This window comes from Capsicum annuum, chromosome 11, assembly GCF_002878395.1.
Source record: "Capsicum annuum cultivar UCD-10X-F1 chromosome 11, UCD10Xv1.1, whole genome shotgun sequence".
NCBI classification, from domain to species: domain Eukaryota; kingdom Viridiplantae; phylum Streptophyta; class Magnoliopsida; order Solanales; family Solanaceae; genus Capsicum; species Capsicum annuum.
The window spans coordinates 58,959,689-58,969,281 of record NC_061121.1 but is presented as its reverse complement, the minus strand read 5'-3'; positions in this window follow the sequence as shown (position 1 = coordinate 58,969,281).

The following is a 9,593-nucleotide window of genomic DNA, read 5'->3' as shown; positions in this document are numbered from 1 at the left end:
GTCACCTCTGCCTGACATCTAAATATGTTAAGTTAACAAGTAGTTAGTTCCTACAAAATGAATATATAAGAAAATATTCAAAGTAACTAATTTCAAGTTACTAATTTACATTTCAAATCGCTTTAATACAACGCGAGATATAGACAAGAATATTTTTATTACTATATAAATCATGGAAAAGTTGAAACAACAAACTTAAACAATATATTACATATCAATCTTAAATAAGAAACATAAAGGTAAATATATAGTACAAAGCATAATGACATCAATACATAATAAATACCACTTACACAACTAATCCTTCTCTTCTGAGACTCTCCACTAAACCATTCATCCTCTTCGGAGGTTTTCTCATCTCCTACCCAATCATCCTCTTCTTCCGCAATATTAACTTCTTCAAATATATTTTCTGAGTCATTCAAACCATCTACTAGCTAGTGATTAATTTGCATTTCATTTTGATACATAGTCTCCAGCATATTCTCAACTTCTACCCGGCCTATAGGCTTTGTTTTGATTACAGCCCACCAATCAAACTTGTCATTGCACAACGAATAAGGAGCACAATACACTTATTTAGCATTTTGCGCTGGAACAAATGGACCATAAATAGGATACGACCTATTGTGCTTTACTTCAATGATGTTATGCTCCCCATGTACTCTTGTGCCTCTTGTGCTTGGATCAAACCACTTACATTGAAAAAGGATAATTTTTTTAATTGGGAAACCAACATACTCCAATTTTAAGATCTCGTGTATGATGCCAAAGTAATCAACATCATCATCACCCTTAACCCAAACACTACTATTGTTTGTTTTCCTTGTTCTGGAGTGTTGTTCAGAGGAAAAGTTAAACCCATTTACTTTGTATTCGGACATTGCATTAGCTTTAACTGGACCCAAAGAAATATCTCTCAAGAGCTGATCATATGCGACTGCATTTGGTGAATGGTATACCTAAAAATATTATACATATATATATTTTAGTTCAGGAATGTGTAAATGTTTAAACTTTGTAGAAATATTAATACACTTACGAACCTCATTTTTAAACCACGTTGCAAAGGATGCATACACTTGATTTTCGTAGAATTGAGTCTTAAATAAACTGAACATCCAACACGGGAAACACAATTAGTTTCTTTAAGGGAATGAGTAAACAAATAAGATATGTTAAAATTTTAATCTCCTTACTTCAGAACGAGCTCAATTTCTGGGCAATTCATATGACATACAAAGTTACTGACTTGCGCTCCGTGGGATTGAGACGACGAGGTATGGTCTTTTTAGCCTTACACCCAGATTGATTGAAAATTGATATCGATTGCAAATGAGGCTTATTGACATCATCCTGATGATGATTCGGCCAGTTTCTTGAACAAGAAACTTCAGTACTAAAGTATTATAAAAAAATTGAGAAGTTTCTCTTGCAAGATATGCCTCGAATATAGAGTCTTCCACCCTAGGTTTGTTTTTGGGACCCCTTTTTAATTTTTCAATTGCCCTGTACAATGTTAAGGTTAGATGTTTACTATATTTAAAAATGATGTGTATGAATTTAAATATGTTGCAAATGCTTACCGTTCGAATGGATACATCCACCTAGTATGAACAGGATCGCCTAGCCAATCTTCGTGCACAAGTTGAATGGGAAGATGTTCCATCACATCGAAGAATGCTAGTGGGAAAATCTTCTTCAGCTTGTTGGTGATAACAACAATATTACTTTCCATTCGCGCCAGATTTTCTTCTTTTAATGTGGTGGCATATAAGTCTTTGAAGAACAAACTGATCTCTGCTATTGGTTTCCATATGTTTTCAGGTAGACCAATAAAAGCAATTGGAAGTAATTGTTCCATAAAAACATGACAATCATGGCTTTTCATTCCATGTAAGATTCCTTGTGTCATATTAACCCTCTTTCACAAATTTGAGGCATATCCATCGGGCATCTTCAAACTTTGAAACCACTCATATATTTGACGTTTTTGGTCTAACTTGAATGTAAAACTAGCCTTGGGGTTAAGAACATTGCCGTTGGGCCCCTGCTGTAAGTGTAATTCTCTGCGGTTGCAATATTCTGATAAGTTAAGTCTGGCCTTAGGATTATCCTTTGTTTTGCCTGTGACATCCATAACTGTGTTAAACAAGTTGTCAAAATTGTTCTTTTCAGTATGCATGACATCAACATTATGTGCAAGTAAATTATCTGGCCAATATTCTAACTTCCAAAATATACTTTGCTTAGTCCAGTTATGCGAAACGCCATATCCATCAAGCCTGTACAATCGTTCCTCGCTGGCTTTAGGCAAATCCTGAACTATTTCCCAAATGTCATGACAACCATCATATTCCCTTCTATTCCTTCTGAATGCATTCTTGAGTCTCCTAAATTCATGATCAGGTGGAAAGAAACAACGATGACAATCAGACCATGAATTTTTCCTTCCATGTCTCAATGTGAAAGATTTTATTTTTTCCATGCAGTATGGACAAGCTAGCTTTCCAGCTGCCATCCACCCAGACAATATTCCATAAGCAGGAAAATCATTAACAATCCACATTAGATACGCACACAGATTGAAAAATTTGTTTAAGAGAGATGTCCTAAGTTTCAACCCCTTCATGCCATAAAATTTAAAGTTCATCAATCAAAGGTTGCAAGTAGACATCTATTTTGCTTTTTGGATTACATGGGCCAGGAATAACACAATTCAAAAATATATAGGGACTAGTCATCAATAGTTCAAGAGGGAGATTATAAGGAGTGATAAATATAGGCCAACATGAATATGGCACACTACCAACTGAAAAAGGAGAGAACTCATCCGCACATAATCCCAATCGAATGTTTCGTGGCTCAGCTGCAAAATCTGGATAAGATACATCAAAATGCTTCCAAGCCTCTCCATTAGATGGATGACATATAACACCAGTGGGCCTTCTATTTTCACTGTGCCATCTCATACGAGGAGCTGAGCAGTTTGAAGCATACAACCTCTTCAACCTTGGTATAAGAGGTAAATAATTCATCGCCTTAGTAGCAATTTTATTTCCAGTAGAACCACGCTTATATCGAGAGTGCTAACAAAACTTACAGAACTCTAGCTTAGCATTTTCCTTAGAGTATAACATGCAGCTATCTTCACAACAATTAATTCTAACTGAAGAGATACCTAACTTTGACACCAATCTTTTTTCCTTATAGAAAGAATCAGGAACCTCCAAGACGGGGTCAACTAACTCTTTAATAAGGTCTATCATTGAGTCCATTCCTCCTTCAGCAATATTCCAGTTAGATTTAATACTTAATAATCTAACAGTAATAGACAAACGAGAGTGCAAACACCCGTTAAACAAAGGATGACTAGCAGCATGCAATTCTTTATAGAAATTGCCCGCTTCGCTATTAGGAACATCTTCAACATTTTCACTAAACTCAACCTCGTGTTGCATTCCAAAAGCATCGTGCACCATTTCTATCATCCTAGTATCTTGATATTCATTATGCCATACCGATCTACTACTTTTTCCAACAACAAAGTTATTTTGCGCAACATCCCCAAGAATATTTTGTAATCTTAAAAAGTCCTCGTGAAACCCCTTTCTATAAAGATGTTCCTTTACATCTTCTTCACTTCCAAGATTTATCCCATCACATCTAACACAAGGAAAACAAATAACCCGATAACGTGTCCACATATCAAGTGTCTTAGCATGTTTAACAAATCTTTTAACACCTTCAACAATTTCCTCTCTAATACCCATTCTATTATCATTGTTCCATTGATATATCCAGTTATAATCAGGTTCTATCTACGGGATCAATCAGATTCAACTAATTAGATCAGGTCACAAAAACTTAACCATTTTCAATCAACTTAGTGACCTACTAAATAACATTCAAAATAAAAGAATTTCTTTTAAAGTTTCTACACTTAACCATTTTCAAGAAACTAAGTGACCTACCAAACGACATTCAAAAGAAAAAAATTTCCTTTAAAGTTCCCACACTTAACCATTTTCAAGCAACTAAGTCACCAACCAAACAACATTCAACACAAAAAAATCCCCTTTAAAGTTCCTACACTTAACCATTTTCAAGCAACTAAGTCACCAACCAAACGACATTCAAAAGAAAAAAATTTCCTTTAAAGTTCCTACACTTAACCATATTCAAGAAACTAAGTGACCTACCAAACGACATTCAAAAGAAAAGAATCCCCTTTAAAGTTCCTACACTTAACCATTTTCAAGCAACTAAGTGACCTACCAAACGACATTTAAAAGAAAAAAATTCCCTTTAAAGTTCCTACACCCTTTAAAGTTCCTACACTTAACCTTTTTCAAGAAACTAAGTAACCTACCAAATGGCATTCAAAAGAAAAGAATCCCCTTTAAAGTCCTACACTTAACCATATTCAAGCAATTAAGTGACCTACCAAACGACATTCAAAAGAAAAGAATTCCCTTTAAAGTTCCTACACTTAACCATTTACAAGCAACTAAGTGACCTACCAAACGACATTCAAAAGAAAAAAATTTCCTTTAAAGTTTCTACACTTGACCATTTTCAAGCAACTAAGTCACCAACCAAACGACATTCAAAACAAAAAAAATCCCCTTTAAAGTTCCTACACTTAACCATTTTCAGGCAACTAAGTCACCAACCAAACGATATTCAAAAGAAAAAAATTCCCTTTAAAGTTCCTACACTTAATCATTTTCAAGCAACTAAGTGACCTACCAAACGACATTCAAAAGAAATATATTCCCCTTAAAGTTCCTACACTTAACCATTTTCAAGTAACTAAGTCACCAACCAAATGACAGTCAAAATAAAAAAATCCCCTTTAAAGTTCCTACACTTAACCATTTTTAAGCAACTAAGTCACCAACCAAACAACATTCAAAAGAAAAGAATTTCCTTTAAAGTTCCTACACTTAACCATTTTCAAGCAACTAAGTGACCTACCAAACGACATTCAAAAGAAAAAAAATCCCTTTAAAGTTCCTACACTTAACCATTTTCAAGAAACTAAGTCACCAACCAAACGATATTCAAAACAAAAAAATTTCCTTTAAAGTTCCTACTCTTAACCATTTTCAAGCAACTAAGTGACCTACCAAACATCGTTCAAAAGAAAAGAATTCCATTTGAAGTTCCTACACTTAACCATTATCAAATAACTAAGTCATCAACCAAACGACATTCAAAACAAAAAAATTCCCTTTAAAGTTCCTACACTTAACCATTTTCAAGCAACTAAGTGACCTACCAAACAACATTCAAAAGAAAAAAATTCCCTTTAAAGTTCCTACACTTAACCATTTTCAAGCAACTAAGTGATCAACCAAACGACATTCAAAAGAAAAAAAATTCCCTTTAAAGTTCCTACACTTAACTATTTTCAAGCAACTAAGTGACCTACCAAACGACATTAAAAAGAAAAGAATTTCCTTTAAAGTTCCTACACTTAACCATTTTCAAGCATCTAAGTGACCTACCACATGATATTCAAAAGAAAAGAATCCCCTTTAAATTTCCTACACTTAACCATTTTCAAACAACTAAGTGACCTATCAAACGACATTCAAAAGAAAAAGTTTCCCTTTAAAGTTCCTACATTTAACCATTTTCAAGCAATGAAGTGACCTACCAAACGACATTCAAAGGAAAAGAATCTCCTTTAAAGTTCCTACAATTAACCATTTTCAATCAACTAAGTGACCTACCAAACGACATTAAAAAGAAAAGTATTCCCTTTAAAGTTCCTACTCTTAACCATTTTCATGCAACTAAGTGACCTACCAAACGACATTCAAAAGAAAAAAATTCCCTTTGAAGTTCCTACACTTAACCATTTTAAAGCAACTAAGTCACCAACCAAACGATATTCAAAACAAAAAAATTTCCTTTAAAGTTCCTACTCTTAACCATTTTCAAGCAACTAAGTGACCTACCAAACGTCGTTCAAAAGAAAAGAATTCCATGTGAAGTTCCTACACTTAACCATTATCAAATAACTAAGTCATCAACCAAACGACATTCAAAACAAAAATTTTTTCTTTAAAGTTCCTACACTTAACCATTTTCAAGCAATGAAGTCTCAAAAGAAAACCACATTCAAAACAAAAAAATCCCTTTTAAAGTTCCTAGACTTAACCACTTTCAACCTATCATGTCACATTTAAAGAACCTACGCTTAATCATTTTCAACTTACCAAGTCACCAAATATAATCACATTCAAAACAAAAAACCACCTACCAAGTCCCTACATATTCAAAACCAAGCCTTGATCTTTCATGCTAAATGATACAAGATCAAGTTCACACTAGAAGAAACAAGCAACAACAAGATCAACAAGATATCAAGAACAATGCTAGTGAATCACACAAGGCCACACACGGCTTCACTAGACTTCAATATGAATAATGAAAGAAAGATAACAACAATAGTGAATCACACAAGGCCCCACATAGTTCACTATATTTATATACCTTTGATATTTTCCTTAATTTCTTGATATTTCAAAATGGCAGCTTCAATCTCATTATAGGTTCTCTCACGGGAAGCTGCAATATCGAAATGATGAGCTTAGAAAATTAAAAGATAGACAACTACAATTTTGTTCAAAATACCCATCTACTTTATGCAAGATATTACTCATTTCAGTCCACATAACACACACAATCCATACTACATTCAAGTTTATCCCAGAGGGAAAGGACAGTACAGTGTTGGTGGAGGACGGCCACATTAAGAATAGATGGCAGTCGTATTTTCATAGGCTCTTAAATGACGAAGGGGATAGAGCTATTGTGTTAGGGGAGCTGGAGAACTCAGAGGAGTGTCGGGATTTTAGTTATTATAGATGTTTTAAGGTAGAGGTTATAGAGGCTGTTCGCAGGATGCAAAAGGGTAGGGCGACGGGGCCTGATGAGATACCGGTGGATTTTTGGAAGTTTTCTGGCGAGGTTGGTTTAAGGTGGTTGACTGGATTGCTTAATGAAATTTTCAAGACGACGAAAATGCCCGAGGCTTGGAGGTGGAGTACTATGATCCCTCTTTATAAGAACAAGGGTGACATTCAGAGTTGCAATAACTATAGGGGTATTAAGTTATTGAGTCACTCTATGAAGATTTGGAAGAGAGTGGTCGAGCTGAGGCTGAGATGGATAGTGTCTATTTCAAAGAACCAGTTTGGATTTATGCCTAGCCGCTCGACAACGGAGGCAATTCACCTGGTATGGAGGCTGGTGGAACAGTATAGGTAAAGGAAGAAGGACCTGCATATGGTGTTTATCGACTTGGAGAAGGCATACGACAAAGTCCCCAGGGAGGTGATTTGGAGATGCTTGGAGGTGAGTGGAGTCCCGGTGGCATATATCAGAGCAATTAAGGACATGTATGATGGAGCTAAAACTCAGATGAGGACAACGGGAGGAGACTCAAAGCATTTTACTGTCTTCATAGGATTGCATCAGGGATCTACTCTTAATCCCTTTTTGTTTGCTTTGGTGATGGATGTGTTGACACGGCGTATTCAAGGAGAGGTGCCTTGGTGTATGCTTTTTACAGATTATGTAGTTTTGATTGATGAGATATTGGGGGGAGGGGGGTGTGAATGATAAATTAGAGATGTGGAGACAAACTCTTGAGTCTAATGGGTTCAGGTTAAGTAGGAGCAAGACAGAGTATTTGGAATGCAATTTTAATGATGTGAGACTAGAGAATGAGGTGGTAGTGAAGTTGGAATCATAGGTGGTATGTAAGAGGGATAGTTTTAAGTATCTTGGGTCCGTGATTCAGGGTAACGGTGAGATTGACGAGGATGTCTCACACCGTATTAGGGCGGGATGGATGAAGTGAAAGCTCACTTCGGGGGTGTTGTGTGATAAGAAGGTGCCGCCCAAGCTTAAATGCAAATTCTACAGGGTGGCAGTCCATCCGGCCATGTTATATGGAGCAGAGTGTTGGCCAGTTAAGAACTCCCATATTTAAAAAATGAAGGTGGCGGAAATGCGGATGTTGCGTTGGATGTGTGGGCTAACTAGGGGGATAGATTTCGGAATAAGACTATCAGGGAGAAGGTTGGTGTGACTCCAGTGGAGAATAAGATGCAGGAAGTACTATTGAGATAGTTCAGACACGTGATGAGGAGGGACATGGATGCCCCGGTTCGTAGGTGTGAGATGCTAGCTTTGAATGGTTTTAGGCGGGGTAGGAGTAGGACGAAGAAGTACTGGGGAGAGATGATTAGGCGGGACATGGAGCAGTTACATCTCACTGAGGACATGACCCTAGATAGGAAGATCTGGAGGACGCGAATTAGGGCAGAAGGCTAGGGTCAGTTTGGGTCGTAGTGTAGGAAATTATTTGGTAGGGGTATTATTCTTGTTATGATACCTTATTTCATGATTTATTACCAATCTGTTTACTTTTCTCTGTTTTCTATTACTTGTGGGTGTCGTATTTATGTTGTGCCATCTTGTTCCGTGCTTTACTATGTATTTTTATAGTATTCCGTGTCTCGAGCCGGGGGTCTATCGGAAACAACCTTTCTACTTCTTTAGAGGTAGAGTTATGGACTCCGTACATCTTACCCTCCTCAGACCCCACTATGTGGGAATACACTGGGTTTGTTGTTGTTGTTGTCAACCAAAACATAAGAACTAGGGTTTCAAAAATCAAAATGAAGTGAAGTTAACTCAAAATAAGGTTAGCAAATCTCACATTCTTACTTACTTGAGTTGGAGAAACCAAGATTTGCTATGAAAACGCACTTGTTCGACTGATTTCGAGTGTTAAAGTATGTATTTGTGTGTGTATACGGGTTGAGTAGTGTTTTGTGTGTGTGTTGTTCCCGTTTATTTTGTGTATATCAATTGGGAAATTTAATACTTTGGGTGGGTTGGGTCGGGTTGGTTTATTAATTTTTTTAATTAAAATTGTAAAAACTGCCACATGTGGTCGGTTTTTATAATTTTTTTGATAAATTAAATTTTAATAAACTACAATGATAAATTAAAATAAATTAAAAATTAAAATTAATTTTTAATTAATAAATTTTTTAATAAATGCTATAATATTTATAAAAATATCCAATTAATTTAATACAATGTGTATATATATAAATCAGATAATTAATTATTTTATCATCACATTAACACGAGTAGTATATTTCCTCCAACCCGTAATAATATCAATGAATGTTGCAAATTACGATTAATTTTTGGTTCATTAGCTTTTAATTACGATATTATATATATATATATATATATACACACACACACATACATGTTAATCAAATCAATTATCGACGTCTTACATTATTACAACTTCAACAATATACGCGTAACTACATTGACACAAAATAATATATCTATTTCTTCAATAGTATGATATCAATGTATTATTATCGAGCTTTCGATTACTGCATATGTTACTACACGAGATATAAATATCACATACACAATTTTTTTACCTCGTAATAATATTCAACGTATTTCACATATACTCATATATAAAATTTTTAAGAGAAAAAACCTAAATTCACCGCCAAAATTTGGCGGTCGTTCAAAAT